Source organism: Podarcis melisellensis, assembly GCF_964234715.1.
Source record: "Podarcis melisellensis genome assembly, chromosome: 10".
NCBI classification, from domain to species: Eukaryota; Metazoa; Chordata; class Lepidosauria; order Squamata; family Lacertidae; genus Podarcis; species Podarcis melisellensis.
In genome coordinates, this window is record NC_138542.1 from 19,377,803 (window position 1) to 19,394,594 (window position 16,792).

The following is a 16,792-nucleotide window of genomic DNA, read 5'->3' on the forward strand; positions in this document are numbered from 1 at the left end:
TGTTGTTGTTGCATTTATACCCTGCCCATCTGACTGGGTTGGTCCAGCCACTCTGGGCTGCTTCCAGAACATATAAAAACATAATAGAACATTAAAAAAAAACTTTCCTATACAGGGCTACCTTCAGATGTCTTCTAAAGGTTGTATACTTACTTATTTCCTTGGCTCAAGGGTCACAGAACTCCATACCCTCCAACATTTCTCCAACGAAACTAGGCATGTCGTAAGGAAAAGCAGGGCATTCAAGAATCAAACCAGAAACTGGAACAGCTTCTGTAAATCAGGTACTGTCCCCGGAAAATAGGGACACTTGGAAGGTCTGTTAAACTAAGGGCCCCTTTAATTACAGTGAGTATAAATAATCTTTAAAATCCAAGTAATCAACTTGAATTGCTATGTGGATCACGGCCAAAACAAAAAACAAAAGAAAAAAAACACTCTGATCCCTTTTGCCTCATTGTCCAGAGCACTTGCGTTCTACAGTGATCAGAGTAAATTGGGCACAACATGCCATTGCCTGTTATGAAGTCAGAAGCTGAAATGAAAGATGTACTTGTTCAGAGAAGTTGACTTTGGGAGGAAGAGAAAGAAAATGGAGCAACAACTTACCAAGAGGTGGTTCCCCCTTGTCCTAGTTTGCCTCTTCCACGCCTCTCCCTTGACACATAAACCAACCTCCTATTTAATCTCTCTTCCTACGTGGTGGAGACTTCCCTCAAAGACAGCCAAGGCAGAAGCACCTGCTCTTGGTTTACTACTCGATGAAACTCTTTTCATCACAGAACAAGCTTCCCTAGACACTTCATAAACCTTCCTCTTGGATCTAGCTCCAGATTGGGTCGACTCCTTTGCTGGTAAGTTTCTGAACTCTCTCCCCTATCCTGCGTGGCTTCAGTAATCTGAATCCCAATGGCTTTCCTATCTACGGTCTTTTATGAGCTAGGAAAGGTAGTTTGCTTTGCATTTTATAGTCCCTTTATCTAAAATATCGATTTTCTGCAAAATAGTTATAAGCGGTTGAGTAAGAGCCAAGAAAGTTGTTCCAACTTCGAAGTGTTTCTGTTCAACAGTGCAATCTGAACCCTGCTTACACAGAAGTCATGGGGCTTTCTCCCAGGTAAGGGGAATTAGGATTGCAACTAAAACTCAAGATCTCTAAGGGAAGCATCTTTTAAGATCAATGGTCATTCAGCTTGAGCACAAAGAGGGTGCATGTGCTTGGAAAAGAACAAAAGAACCCTGTTTTCCTTAATGAATGGTGCTTAACCTTGCAGAGTTGCTTCTGAAACAGGCTGAAGGATTCATAAAGATTTATCGTGAGCAGGGTGAAGGTGAAGCACTGCCTCATATCTTAAAAGCTTCTCCAAACTGGAAATGGCTGCATTCCAGAATGCATACCCTGCAACAGTCCCGGAAAAAGCGGGACATTCTGTTTTCCCCCGCAAGAGCATGGCGGCCATTTTGAGCTGAGAACTTGCCCCCCAAAAAGCACTTTTTGGGCGGCCACAAACTTGTGTGGCACCCCAAAAACAGGCATTTCAGGGGATTTTGTGTGTGTCATGTGACTTCTGCAGACAGGAAGATGCATGTCCCAGTTTTGGAACTCAACATGTTGGAGGGTATGAGATTGTCCATTTCTAATTGAGAAAGAGTGAGCAGAAACTGTTGACAGAGGTTATAAATCTTTGTCCACTACCTCTAAAATGGGTAGAGCCCTTTTCAAACTCAGAGATCAGAGTGGTAAGCATTTTATGTGAGAGTTCCTTTCCTGGCCCCACCCTGTTCCGTCTCACCATGCCATTTTTGTGATGCGTTTAGTGGCATTTTAAGGTTACCTCAGGGTCGGAGCCGTGTGCAACTGCAGGTCATTCAGACGCACATTAACAAGTCATTGTCTATATTGCAATGGAGGAAGCCACACAGCAGCGGTGTGGAACTAAAGGCCTGGACCCTCAGGCCATGCCCTCACCAGGCCATACTCCTTCCCTCAGGTCACAACATTCCTCACCCCTGATCTGTACCTTCCTTTAATGCTTTCTTCCTTGAATGTTAAAATGTGTCCATGAACTATTGTAACGCCTATTCCTTTCCTGGATGAAAGTGGAGGGGTGTTTGTAGCTGTAGAAATCTCCAGCATGCAGCCTGCCATACGAAAGTAAGAGCCATATCCATTGCTACACTCACTTTTGTCTGTGGTCAAACCCCCCACCCCACAATTGCCTCAGGCCCTGGCTACAATGGGCCTGCAATCCCCTGAGAGTTCAGTTTAGTCTGTGGCTGAAAAAAGTCTCCCACCCAGAGCAATCTAAAGATAATTCCAAAGATCTATGTCTTTTAATGCACATAGATGAATGATTGAACTAAGGGCTAAAGGAGAGCATGATAATTTATATCCAATGTTAGGTAAAGGTAAAAGGTTTACGGACCCCTGGATGGTTAAGTTTAATCAAAGGCGACGATGGGGGTTGTGGTGCTCATCTGGCTTTCAGGCTGAGGGAACCGGCGTTTGTGCACAGACAGCTTTCCGGGTCATGTGTCCAGCATGACTAAACCGCTTCTGGAGCAACAGAACAGAAACCAGAGCGCATGAAAATGCCATTTACCTTCCCGCTGCAGTGGTACCTATTTATCTACTTGCACTGATGTGCTTTTGAACTGCTAGGTTGGCAGGAGCTGGGACACAGCAACGGGAGCTCAGCCCATCATGCAGATTCGAACCGCCGACCTTCCAGTCCCCAAGCCCAAGAGACTCAGTGGTTTAGACCACAGTGCCACCCATGTGCCTATGTTAACCCTACTCAGAATAGATGGATGGATGGATGGATAGAAACTTTATTTGCAGTAGCCTATTGCCATAGCAGAAAGATAAAATATATTGGGGATAGAGCTAAATAGTTAGCTACTCAGAGTAGACCCAATGACATTAATTGGCACGATTACCTTAGGCCCATGAAATTCAACTCTGATTAATGAAGAAGTTCTCTCTGCCACCTTTGGGAAATGTCCACATAAATATTACTCTGGAATTAGCTTCCGTGGAATGACTGGGCTGGCAAGCTGCAGGGCGGATTACATTTTCAAGTACCGCATCAGTGTAATCATTATGAGGCACACACACTTACATGGCAATTTCACTGCAATCTGCCAGAAACCCTCCAGCTCAAGGCAAGAACAACCTTTCCTTATCACCCATATTCCTTAAGAACATGTTTGCTAAAAAAAACAAACCAGGAAACGGATGCTGAAAGGCAATTAAAATTTGGCTGAGCATATGCCTACATTGGATCTGACAGTTCAAAGCTGAGGATTCAGGAAGAAGTTCCGAAAGAGAAAACCACAAGGCCTGAAATCATTTTGATATAGATGTGTCTTTGGCAAACCCAGTGCTGTTTTTCTAGAAAAAGAGGTGCCAGAACTTGCCATGAACGCCTCCTTTGTTCTCTTATAATGGCAAAGGAGCCCACCTGAGAGGCGCTGGAACTAAATTCTGGTGAGTTCCATCGGAAAAAAATACCTGGGAAAGCCCATGACTAAGATGAACGGGAGATGGGACTAAGCAAGCCTTAAGTCAGAGATTACTGTGAGAATGGTGAACGGTGGCTATTGAGGAACAAATGCACCTGATAACAGCTCTCTTTTTTTGGTACAATTAGTGGTTAGGTTAGGGAACTTGTGACCTTCCAGGTATGTCAGGTTCCTGTTCCTATCATTTCATTAAAAAAAAATAGATGCATTTCTATACTGTTCCTTTTTATTTTAATAAAAAAATTCCAAAGAGGTTTAGAGCTTACATCAAAGAATCAAATCAAACAATCAATCTGAAATTCAAAAAATACAGAAGGAAATCAGATACAGAGCATAAATTCAAAGTGACATAATTAACAGGAAACTAAAATGTTATCTTAAAGATTTCAAAATAAGATGTAACAAAGGAGGTCAAGCATAGAATACACATTTAACACAACTAGCTTTTTTAATGTTTGATGTTTTACTGTGTTTTTTATATGCTGAAAGCTGCCCAGAATGGATGGGGAAACCCAGCCAGATGGGCAGGGTATAAATACTACTACTACTACTAAATAGACTTACATTTGTTGTCTGTTGGCCTCCATCTGACCTGGGAGACAATGGGAGAGTGCACATTTTGGGGTGAAGAACAAATTTATGAAAAGTTGCAGTGTCATTTGTGGCTGTAGAGACCGGGGTCAAGTACAGAATACACTTTAAATGCACATAGTTCACCCAAAAAACTTAACAAATATTTCAAAATGAAACATTACTAAAGGAAGTCAGCTATAAAATACCCATTTTAAACAGCACAATTAACAGGAGAATAACAGATTATCTTAAACACAGAACATATCTGCAGCTGCTGCCAGTGGTGATTCGTGGTGGGCAGTGGCTGCAGAAGTTTGGGCTCAAGGACCTGGGTTTACACTAAGAGACCTGGTACCTGGCGGAGTAGCAGAGGGAATTCAGGGTGATGCTAAGAGTTGCACGTGGCATGTCACTATTTGCTTGCTTGCTTGCTGCCCATCTGACTAGGTTGCTCCAGACACCCTGGGCGGTTTTCAACAAATCAAAACACCTGACACAGTAAAACATCAACCATTAAAGGCTTCCTTATACAGAGCTGCTTTCATATATCTTCTAAAAGTTGTATGGTTCTTTGACATCTTATGGGAGGGCGTTCCACAGGGCAGGCACGACTACCAAGAAGTCTCTCTGCCTGGTTCCCCTTAACTTCACTTCTCGCAGTGAGGGAACTGCCAGAAGGCCCTCAGAGGAGGACCTCAGTGTCTGGGCTGAGCGATGGGGGTGGAGATGCTCCTTTGGGCATACAGGGATACCTTAAACAGGTACATCTCCGTTCAGCCCGGACACTGAGATCCAGCGCCGAGGGCCTTCTGGCGGTTCCCTCATTGTGAGAAGTGAGGTTACAGGGAACCAGACAGAGGGCCTTCTGGGTAGTGGCGCCCACCCTGTGGAACACCCTCCCTTCAGATGTGAAGGAAATAAGCAGCTATCCTATCTTTAAAAAGACATCTGAAGGCAGCCCTGTTAATGGACGTTTTTAATATTTAATGCTGTACTGTTTTTAACACTTGATTGGCAGCCGCCCAGAGTGGCTGGGGAAACTCAGCCAGATGGGTGGGATATAAATAAATTAATAATAATAATAATAATAATAATAATAATAATAATAATAATAATTTCAACAACTCTGTACATTTCCCCTCCCTTCACAAAGCGTGTTCTCCATAGCAGAGAGCACGTGTTGCGGTTGGGGAAACAGGCCACCCTGCAGTGACTAGGCAAATTTGGTGAGGAACCCAAGCCTTTAAGTGGTTAACATTGGGTTGCTGGGGAGCTTTGATTGTTGCCAATTTGGAGGAGGGGTCAGAGTCTTTAAATACAGGGGCCAGACATAGGACGTCCTCTTGGCCATTTTGCACCGGATCACCCACCCTCCCTCCCTTTTATAGGGTGGTTTTTCATGATCGCTTGACCTTGCTATGCCTGTCATGGGGTCGTTCGCCTTGGTGCGGGGGCCTGGTAGGAATTTTGCCATCTGGCTGATTGGCTGGTGCCATTTGGTTTTTGCCTACTGTGTAGCAAATCGTCACAACTTGTAAGGCTGGCGGTTAGGCATTGGTTAAATTGGTGCTTGGAGGGGTAAGTGCCTATCCCTCCAAATGATGCGGAAAGGGAAATCCGTTAAAGGAATCCAGGGGCTTGCCATTCTTTTCGTCCTTGTCTCCGGAGTTGGACTTGGGCCGTGCAAGCCCCACCGGAACATGAGGGTGAGAAGTGTTAGTCTGATTCCCAGCTTCATTTTCTCACGCTGGCTTCCGTTGGTGTCCGGAAGGGCCAGCTCTGTCCTTGAGGGCAAGGACAGATAGTCATAACCAATGCCTAAGCAACCACTCACATTTTTTGTATTTGAATAAAGTTGTGGCCAAAATTATGCCAAAAACCTTAAACAAAAAATCATGTGTGAAGTGTGAATTTTTGGTGGGTGGCATTGTGGGACTCAACACGCAACCATAGGTCATACCACTAGCATGTCCACTGCTCCACTTGCCCAGTTCCCCTGGCCCCCTGCCCATCCCTGCCATGCAGCCCCCAAAGGGTTGCACAGAAGGGCTGAAAAAGGTTCTGCAGCTCTGATATGACTATAACCATGCAGCGTATCCAAAAGCCCCCGCTAGAAATACAGGAGCAAAAGAATTCAACAGGGAAAAGCCAGCAGCCAGCTCAATAAAAGATGAAAGCGTGGCTTTAGCAGCAATACTCATGTAACCCTCCAAGCTAAATAATAAGCAAGGCTACCGCTTTCCGACATCAATGACCCATCGTGTCACAAACCCTTCCTTTCTTTTAAATCTATTTTTCATTGAGGAGTAAGCGTTCTCTTCTCCAGCATTAGAGGTTTAGAGTGAACAGCTCCTAGTTCCCCTTTTACTGTAGTTACACAGTTAATAAGTTGGAGGGCAGCTTTAAAGCTTAGCATGCCTTGGCAGTTAAATGCTTTGGCCATGAAAGTGATATTGAATTTGTACGATTCTAGTAGGACTGAGACTTCTGAGTTCTTCAGTACAGAAGCTGACAAAGGGAAGGAGTGGAAACCAACTGGGGAGAAGGTAGAAGTGGTGTCCCTTTTTTGGGAAATGCATCCTTTTCAAATACTTCATAGGAAAAGCTTTGAATTGAAATACAGCAGGGCTTCCCAAACTTAGGTCTCCAGCTGTTTTGAGACTACAGTTCCCATCATCGCTGACCACTGGTTCTACTAGCTAGGGATGATGGGAGTTGTAGTCCAACAACAGCAGGAGACCCAAGTTTGGGAAGCCCTGAAATACAATGTTTGTTAAAATACAATGGACTGGATTTAATAGTGCCGATAACATAATGAATGGCTCTTTAGTTATACAGTGGTACCTCTGGATGTGAACGGGATTCGTTCTGGAGCCCCTTTCGCATCCTGAAGCAAACGCAACCCGCGTCTGTGCATGCGCAGGTCGCAATTCGCCACTTCCCACATGCGCATGACGTCATTTTGAGCGTCTGCGCAAGCGGTGAAACCTGGAAGTAATGTGCTCCGTTACTTCTGGGTCGTGCGGAGCGCAACCCGAAAATACTCATCCCGAAGCTACTTCAAACCAAGGTATGACTGTAGATGAAATCCTTTAGTGGAAAACCCTCTTTGTGTTATGAAATACAGTAATCCCTCCTCTTACACACATTTGACTTGCAGGATTTCAACCATACGTGGTTGAAGGTGGGCTCACTGGCGGAGGAAGAGGGGAGTGGGGGGAGCGCCCCAACCCCGGCAGCGCGATCCCGGTGGGGTTCCATTGTGGCTGTCCCCCCACCCACGCTGGTGCCACGCCCCCGCAGGCAGCGCGCCCCACCTCAGAACACGTGCCCCGCCCCTGTGGGTGACATGCACTGCCCCTGGGACACACACAAGCCCTGCCCCCGTCTGCTTTCCGCCCCCGGTGCTGGAGCATGAATCTCCGCCACTGGGTGGGCTGGTTGGAATGGTACAAGTCAACTTGCAAGTGAGTTGGGGAGCTTGAAAGCTCTTGAGGGCACCTGCTACAAATGGAGTTTTTAAGTCCTCTGCCTTGCTTGCCGGCTCCGGAAGGCTCTTGTGAGATCTCATGGGACAATTTGACTTCATCAGAGATCTCACACCTTCTAGAGCTTGTGCACCAAGCAGATCTAGCCTCATCAAAGCAAGGCTTTTTGTGCCAGGTCACCCAAGCAGCCCCAGAATCAAAAAAGCTTCTTCAAGCTCCTGGCCTTGCTTGCTGGGCGAGTGTCATGGACTGGTTAGATGCAGAGGATTGGTGGGAGGAAACAGCTGGTGAACCCCCAAAGGAAGAAGGCACAGAGCCCAGGGATTGTTGGTGGGGGACTGCTAAGTGGTCAGAGGGAGAAGGATGGGAAGAGGAAGTGCCAGAAGCTGAAAAGGTAACATGGTTTAGCTAGCTGGGAGTGTTTGCGTGTTGAGTCCCACAGTGCCACCCCCAAAAATAATTCACACTTCACACTTCAATTTTTTGTTTAAGGTTTTTGGCATAATTTTGGCCACAACTTTATTCAAATACAAAAAATGTGAGTGGTTGCTTAGGCATTGGTTATGACTATCTGTCCTTGCCCCCCAAGGACAGAGCTGGCCCTTCCGGACACCACCGGAAGCCAGCGTGGGAAACAAGTATTGGGTGAGAAATGAAGCTGGGACACAGACCCTCACCTCTCACCCTCCACGGACAAAGACGAAAAGAATGGCAAGCCCCTGGATTCCTTTAACGGAATTTCCTTTCCGCATCATTTGGAGGGATAGGCATTTACCCCTCCAAGCACCAATTTAACCAATGCCTAACCGCCAACCTTACAAGTTGTGACGATTTGCTACGCAGTAGGCAAAAACCAAATGGCACCAGCCAATCAGCCAAATGGCAAAATTCCTACCAGGCCCCCGCTCCAAGGCGAACGACCCCATGACAGGCATAGCAAGGTCAAGTGAGCAAAACCACCCTATTAAAGGGAGGGAGGGCGGGTGATCCGGTGCAAAACGGCCAAGAGGACGTCCCATCGTCTGGCCCCTATATTTAAAGCCTCTGACCCCTCCTCTGAATTGGCAACAATCAAAATTCCCCAGCAACCCAATTAACCTCTTAAAGGCTGGGTTCCACCAAATTTGCCTAGTCATGACAGGGTGGCCTGTTCCCCCAACCGCAACACGTGCTCTCAGTTAGGGAAAACACGCTTTGTGGAAGAGAGAAGTCCAGAATCAGAATCAGAGGCAGAAGCTGAAGCAGGAGGTAGGTTGGAGGGAAGTAAAGAGGCAGAGTTGAGTCAGGCTGGTGAAGAGTCATGTGTGTCTCCTCATCTTGCTGCAACAAGCTCCCTTCCCCCCTGACTCCCAGAATCAGGAGAGGCACAAAATGGGAGGCACAAAGACAAGCACATGGGTGTGGGGGGTGTACATGTTGAAAATATTATTTAAATTAAAGCAAATATTAAAAATGGCATTTCAGAAAATCACTATTTACTGGGAGGAAGACAACAAAGAGACAGGACGACAAAGGTGCTTCTTGTCTAACTTGGGGTACCATTTGGTCTGGGGATGGTGCTGAATATTGACATACAGCTGCACATCTGTGCTAGTGATCTTGCTTATATCCCTGTTAGACCTTTGGTTCCAATAGCTCAGGAGTGTCCAAGCTGGTGCATTCCAGATAGTTTGGACTACAGGCCCTATTAGCCCTGCTTGGCAAAAGCTGCAATAGCTGATGTAAATAAATCAAGAGTTTTGATAACCCTCCACAGCAACAGAATAAATTGGGGTCAAATACAATGCCACCTTTTGTATATCCACATTTTTGTGGCTACCTCCAACTCTTGGAACGAAAGCTGAGGTAATTCGAACCTTGTTGATGGAAGTGAGAGTGCTGCCAAGATACACGTTCGATCTTCTATGCTTCCTTATTAGATTACGGAAAGAAGTTGCAAATAATTACTATGCTTCCTAGAAGGGAAGAAAGAGGAGAGAAATTATGGTGATACAGTGGTACTTCTGGTTAATAACTTAATTCATTCCGGAAGTCCATTCTTAACCTGAAACTATTCTTAACCTGAGGTACCACTTTAGCTAATGGGGCCTCCTGTTGCCGCCATGGTGCTGCCGCATGATTTCTGTTCTCATCCTGAGGTAAAGGTCTTAACCTGAGGTATTACTTCTGGGTTAGTGGAGTCTGTAACCTGAAGCGTTTGTAACCCGAAGCATTTGTAACCCGAGGTACCACTGTACTTGAAATATCAAGAGGTTGCAAAACCTCTTGCTTCTCTTTTCATGAAGTTCAGGCCATCTGTCAGTGTCCAAGTAAGCTATAAATGTGGTTTGATGAGATGTCTGGTGCAGTCCACAGATGATTCAGACAGATGAACCAGAAAAGCAATTTGGTTCTTAGCGATGTGAAGCTGAGGCTTCGTATAGACGGAAGAATGGGAAGATAACATTGAACTGGCATTGCGAGCAGCCAGAATCAGAAAGCAGGCAAGGAAATCACCCACCAGTGTAAATCTGTGATGGGAGAAATTGCACCAGTCAAAGTTACACCACCATTAAAGGTGAAGGTGCCTTCCTTTGAATTCAACAAATCTGTTTAAAGAATGTGCCAGAAAATCCAATGTATTAAAGGAAGCACGAAAAGAGTCAAATGAGTTTTTGACCAGTCTTCCGAGTTCTGGGAAAATGCAAAGTAATCTGAATACTGCACAGGGAGAGTTGCATTATCTTACCATATACTGGTTTGCCATTCTGGTGCGATCAAATGTACCAATGCGGCTCAGTGGTAGAGCATATTCCTTGCACACAAAGATTCCTCAGTTTGACTCCTGGCATATCCAGGTATGGCTGAGGTAGACCCTCCATTGAAACCCTGGAGAACTGTTGCCAGTCTGGATATAAATAATACTGAACCAACAGTTTGACTCCATGTCTCCACGTCATGAGTTCAAGCCCGATGTTGGGCAAAAAAAAAAAAAAAAAAAAAATTCCTGCACTGCAGGGGGTTGGACTAAATGACCCTCACGATCCATTCCAACTCTGCAATTCTAGAATTCTAAGATTCTAAGGCTGCGTCCTACGTTCTTAGAGTTGCTGCATTTCACAATTCAAGAAGACAGGAAATATTTTCATGTATGTGACAACAGCAGCACGGATGCTATTAGTCCAGAGATGGAAAGAAGACAAAGTGTCTACCAGAGAGGAATGGCAAATTAAGCTGTTAGACTACACCGAAATGGCAAAACTGACCGGAAAGCTCAGGGACCAAGAATACAAAAAATTCAAGAAAGAATGGGGGAAATTAAATTATTACTGTAAGCAGATGAAAACATTAGCAGGATTTTAATCTCGCTTGAAATGTTACAAATACTATGGACAATATGGATAGATATAAAATATAGACTATGACATAATATGCAGTTGAAAACGTTGACATTAGAACCCATGGAGGGGATGGGGGGGGGAGTCTCGAGAAATATCTTTATATGGATATGTATTTGGTTTATATCTGTAAAATCAAATAAAAATGGTTTTTTAAAAAGAAGAAGACAGGAAATAGACAGTGCAGGCTACCCAGGCTGTTGTAGAGATTGGGTGCCAAAGACAGCCTTGTTTCTTTTCCCCGTTGTGGAAAAGATGCCTTCTTCTGAAGATAGTTGTTGCTGTTTAGTTGTGTCCGACTTTTCGTGACCCCATGGAGGTTAGCTCAACCATAGGTGCATTCCTGAAGAGGTAGCACCATGTACTTCTAGATGGCTTAGAAAGTTTTGGTCTGAAATCAAAGCGTCAGAAACAGTATGGGAACATAATGAGACATAGTTAAAATAATGGGTAGAAACAGCTTATTCACTGAGCTTTGTAGTACAAATTAATCCATCTAAGATAAGGTGGGAATGCGCAAGAATTCAGATGCTTGCTCAAAGTGAAGGAGCCTTTGAGTGCTTTCCAGGTGAAAAGTGGTGAAGGCTTCAAAGACATTCCAAAGGTGGAGACTTTGACCACAATCTGAGCTGCCTACCTCTGCCACTACCTTCCGCTTTCAGTACCCAAATTTATCCTGAGGGATTGGGAGGAAGCACTAGAAGGAGCATAAGAGGAGGCCAATCCGTGAATCTGGGATCATCTAAGGAAGCAGAATGGCGGGATACTCAAGATAGATTCAAAGGAAGAGCTTCTTTATAAAACACATAATTAAACTATAGCATTTGTTATCTCAAGGTATAGCAATGGTCGCCATCTTGGACAACTTTAAATGATTAGTCAAATTCATGGAGGATAAGGCTTTCAGTGGCTGCACAGCGTGTCTCTGAATATAACTTGCTAGGGTGTATGATTGGGAGAATGCTGTCGAGCTCTTGGTCTTGCTTGTGGGTTTTGGATAGGGCTCCATTTGGCCACTGGGGGAACAAAACACTTTCCTAGATGGACCTTAGGTCTGATCTAGCAGGTTTCCTCTTATGAAATCACTTTCAGATGTTTTATAGGAAGCATTTCATAAATGGAACCTAAATAAATAATAAAAATATTCTTATATCATTTTCTCACTGGGCCTTTTCTTGCCTGGAAGAAGAGGTAAGGCATAATCTCAGGCCTTGATGGAGCACCTTTGTCTACCAGGGACTGAGATTAGGACTACTGCTTGCTCCATCCATCATTTATGCCAGGAAGAAAGCCCTGGAGGAAAGGATGCACATAAATTTTCTGCCAGGAATTTTATAACTGGTTGTCCTAGTCCAAGTCTCTGGTTGAGCCCTGAGACTGTACACTACTTCATCTTCCCCTCTGAGCTCCTAAGTAAGGTTCTGTAAAGGACTGGTTGAATGGCGAAGAGCAGTGGGAGACGCCAGCCCAAGACCCCCCCCCCCCCGGATGACACAGACGAAGAAGACTTAGACCCAGGACAGTGGTGGTGGGACACTGAGGACCGGTCTGCAGAAGAGACAAGCTGGGAGGTGATAGAAGCAGGAAGTTTCAGAAGAAGAAAGCCATTCCAGGACAGGGTTGGGTGCTGAGGGTCACAGTGTGAGTACAGAATCTGACAAGGAGGAGTCAAATACTGCTTCAGTTGCTCAGCAGCTGCACAGCTCCTCTTCAGCTAACTCTCCTCCTTCACTGACACTAAGATCACATTGCTGAGCCAAACAGGCCCTGAGTGGGATCCTTTCCCCTCACCAGAGTTTTTGGCTGCTTATGAGGAGTCCCGAGGGAGAGGACTAGAGAGGGAAGGAAGGAAGGAAGGACCAGATGCCAGTCCAGCAACATCTTCAACTAGGGCAGATTAGCCTAGATGAACTCTGCTGCGTTTTTACTTTTGTGAATAAAAGCTGGTTGCACATCACGTCTTGAGTCCTCTTCCTGACCTGTGGATGAAGCTTCATTCTTGACAGCCCCTTGACAGATTCTGGGCATTGGGACAGAGGATGCAACAGCAGTTTGTGAGCATGACGGCATTGCCTTGCTGTTGCTCACAAGTATTTGAGCGGGGGCGACTAACATATGTGAGGATGCTCCCGCCTGAATATTCACAACCCCCATAAGATAAGTATGCCTGCTCCCACACCGCTGTAATGGTCCCTACAGTCCCACAACAATGTCTCAGGGGCACCTCTGCCCCACTGCCCTCCGTGATCCTTACTTCTAAGTAATGCATTTAGAATCAAACGTCTTTCATATATCCTTTGGCTGTGAGGCCGCTGGTTCTTTGCCACACATGGCAAAACACTTGCTATTGACTTTAGCAAACACCTGCTCCTCTCCCTTATGCAAGATCAGGTGGCAGAACAGCAGTCCACTGGAAGCTGAAGCATAAACAGTTATGTTAATATTTCTGGCTCCTTCACCCTCCCTTTCCTCTTTTTGATGATCTAAGAGCTTAGAGTGGCCTAAGAGCTTAAGAGTCTGTCGCTCCAAAGTCACCAGGGGACACAGAGCAGGCGGGAGAGCTGCCTAAGTACCCTTTATACTCCCTTCACACAGGGATAAAGCTGCTTGGTTGCTTGGGAAATAAAGGTCAAAAAGTTTAAGTTGTGTTATTTCAGACATTTCCATGGCAACAGGCTCGAACAAACGGGGCCTGAATGCAAAACTGAGGCATTATTTTAAACACAATATTAATGGTCCATCCCCCCATTTGCAGTGTAATGACGTCCTTCTTTCAAGAATGTGCTCATTGTTGCAGCATTTGGGTTCCAGAGCTGGGCTTCAGTCTTAAATCCTGCAGCCCATGGGTCCAGCGACAGTCCCAGATTTACAGAAGCCATCCCGGTTTCCTGGAATGTCCCGCTTTTCCTTAGGACACCCCTGTTTCCATTGAAGAAATGGTGGAGGGTATGGAATAGGACATCCCCATGGCTTTTTTCCAGCCAGAACTCACTAGAACTCAGTTCTGGCACCTCTCAGGTGGGCACCATTGCCATTATAAGAGAACAAGGGAAGCTTTCATGGTGAGTTCCGGCCCCTCTTTTTCAAGAATAATTGCACTGAACATCCCTATTTTCATTGGAGAAATGTTGGAAAGGAACACCTCTATTTTCACTGGAGAAATGTTGGTGGGTATGGAATAGGATGTCCCTATTTTCATCCGAGAAATATTGGAGTGTTTGGCCAAAACCAACTTTCTTCCTGTAAGATATCTTTCCCCAATCTGGTGTCCTCCAGACTACAAAACTCCTATTGTCCTTCACCAATGGCCATGCTAGGTGGAGCTGCTTTGGAGTTCTGTTCCTAAACATATGGAAGGCACCAGGTTGTGGAAACTCATTGGATGGGACAATCGCTACTGAGGAGAAAGTAGCACTGTGTGGGTGAGGAGTTACTAATTTCTTGACATTTCTGTTTAAATAAGCTGTGCCCAGCCTAGACAGCAAGCTCAGAATCTGAGATCTTAACCAAACAATATGAAAGGCTAGCAGAACTTCTCCACCCTCCAAACCCCAATTTGCACCCAATCCAGCCTTATTTAGCCCCAAACATACTATCTGCAATTTTTTGTAACTTACTCCTCCAAACCTGTGTTTCCTCCAAAGTCTTTGCCTATCTTCCCCCATATTTTTGTTTGTTTTCCTTTTTAACATAGATTACTTATTGACCCTACTTCAGCCATTGTCACCTGGAAATAATCTAATCTCTACAATGGCAGAGAAGAAGCACGAGGAAACTGAGATGGCCATGGATAGGGAGTTACAACTTGTTAGCCAGCCTCTTGACATAACACCTTGTGGAAACAACTTTTACATTATTTCTACAATGTGGCTAGGTTTAAACCAGTGCTAATGCTGCTGCTGTTCTCATTTCCTTTCTTTCAGTTTTCTTCTCTCTCTTAATATTAGTTAAATTTAGAAAAACTGCACTAACTGAATATATCTAAGTAAATGGGTAATGGCAATCAATTTTCATTTTCTCCTTGGTGACTGAGATGGGCAGATAGCACAACAATGTTCTCAGAATGCGCAGACATGCCAAAAAGCGAGCAGTTAGGTCTTCTCCATTCTGATTCTCCTTCTTGTCCCCCTCCCAAACTATTGTGTGAATTAGTCAATATAAGCTGCAGCGATAACTTGAGTGGGAATAGATTATGACAGCTTTCACCAACCTAGGACTGTCTAAATCTGTGGTTCTCACAGGGGGGCAATTAGATTTTTAAGGGGGGCAATTCGAGAATGAGTTATTAACAGTTAATGGCCTTTTAGGCTTCCTCCATGTGAATAGTTCACTTTTTGGATAATAAGAATTATATGTCACAGGGGGCGGGTGTCAGGATTTTAGAGATGCTTAGGTGGGGCATGGCTGAAAAAAGGTTGGGAACTACGGGTCCAAATGTTTCAGTCCGCAATTAGTCACCTCTTTCTGGGCTGTACAACTTCAGAATTTAGGTGGGGTCTGCATGATTAAGTATTTTTCTTTATAGTTTAAGAAAATTATTCCCTGAACTCAGAACCATAGCTATCAACCGTCCCTTATTTGGCGGGAAAGTCCCTTATCACAGTGGCTGTGTCCCACTGCTGTCCCTTATTGATGATGTCCCTTAAATTTCCTGGGTTTCAAAGGAAGCAGCTCCTCTCTCTCCCTCCCTCCCTGCTGGCCAGGGAGGAGGGAGGCTCTAACTGTGTTGCTTGACTGTGTTGCTCACCCAAAAAGGAGTCTAAGAACGACTGGGGGTGGAGCTTGCATGCCTTATGTCGATCAAATCAGCTGCGTTGCCTGGGGACTCGCCTTTGCTCAGTGCTTCCCAGTAGAGAGGTGACGGTGGTTTTCCTTGCTGCATCCCCTTTGCCGGGTTGCTGCGCTGTGGGAACCACCGCTTGAGGCTTCGTTTGGCTGCTGGCTGGGCTTTCTGCCTTTGGCTCGGAGGGGCTCAGAAGTTGAACATACCTGTGCTGGGAAAATCCCTTATTTTGGCTGCTGATCCCTTATTTTCAAATCTGTAAGTTGACAGCTATGCCCAGAACACCTGATAAAAGGGAAAGGCTTCCAATCTAACTCTCCCCTCCATGCTGTTTTTTTAATATGCGGGGATTGTTTTTTGCCCTTGGGTGAGCTTTCTATCATGAGAACCTTCAACTGCAGTCAAAGGTGGTGTGTTCCAGATAGAGCTTCACTATAACATCTGCTGTTTCTGAGATCTAAATCCAATGGACAGTTGGTCCTTCTCTAGCCCATACGGGGAAGTTCACACATTTTTGTTTTCTGTGTGGGCAACATACAGAGCATCTATCATGCTACTCACATCTTACGTAGGAATGAAATGGTACAACCATCTTGGGTTTTGTTTTTAGTAGAAAAATCATTGTTTTCTGTTCTTGTCGGGAGGTTCAAAAGGTCAGCCAAGGAAGACTTAAGGGGTGGTGTAAAAGCATGCCTATTATGGGGAACTTAGACTTAGAAAAACTCTTATTGCCCTTCTGGTAGGCTGAGAGGTTAGGTTGTGTGTGTGTGTGTGTGTCTGTGTAAAAAAGTGTATATAAGTGAAGCTAGCAAACAGAGACGGTTTCCTGGGAATTCAAGAAAGCATTTTAAAATCCCAAGAAGAAGCCAGGACAGAGAGCGTTACAGAGACATCAGACGCCAGGGATAAAAGAAGTTGAGCCAGAAGCTGCACTGCTATTAGACTAGGATGAGCTAAAATTGTGTTATTGGCTTAAGCAGGAAAGTGCCTAGATAGAAAAAAGGATTTTTCTATGCTACTTTCATATCCAAATTGCTTATTAGAGT

General features: G+C 45.0%; 1 protein-coding gene across 1 annotated transcript in view; it reads left to right on the forward strand.

Annotated features, from left to right (window-relative positions):
* The first annotated feature begins 683 nt into the window (after positions 1-683).
* The window catches only part of SLC13A1 (solute carrier family 13 member 1), a 92,098-nt gene continuing 75,989 nt past the window's right edge, over positions 684-16,792 (forward strand). The window contains exon 1 of the mRNA XM_081928850.1: positions 684-854. The gene's annotated coding sequence lies outside the window, so the exon portion shown is untranslated. The remainder of the gene's footprint in view (positions 855-16,792) is intronic.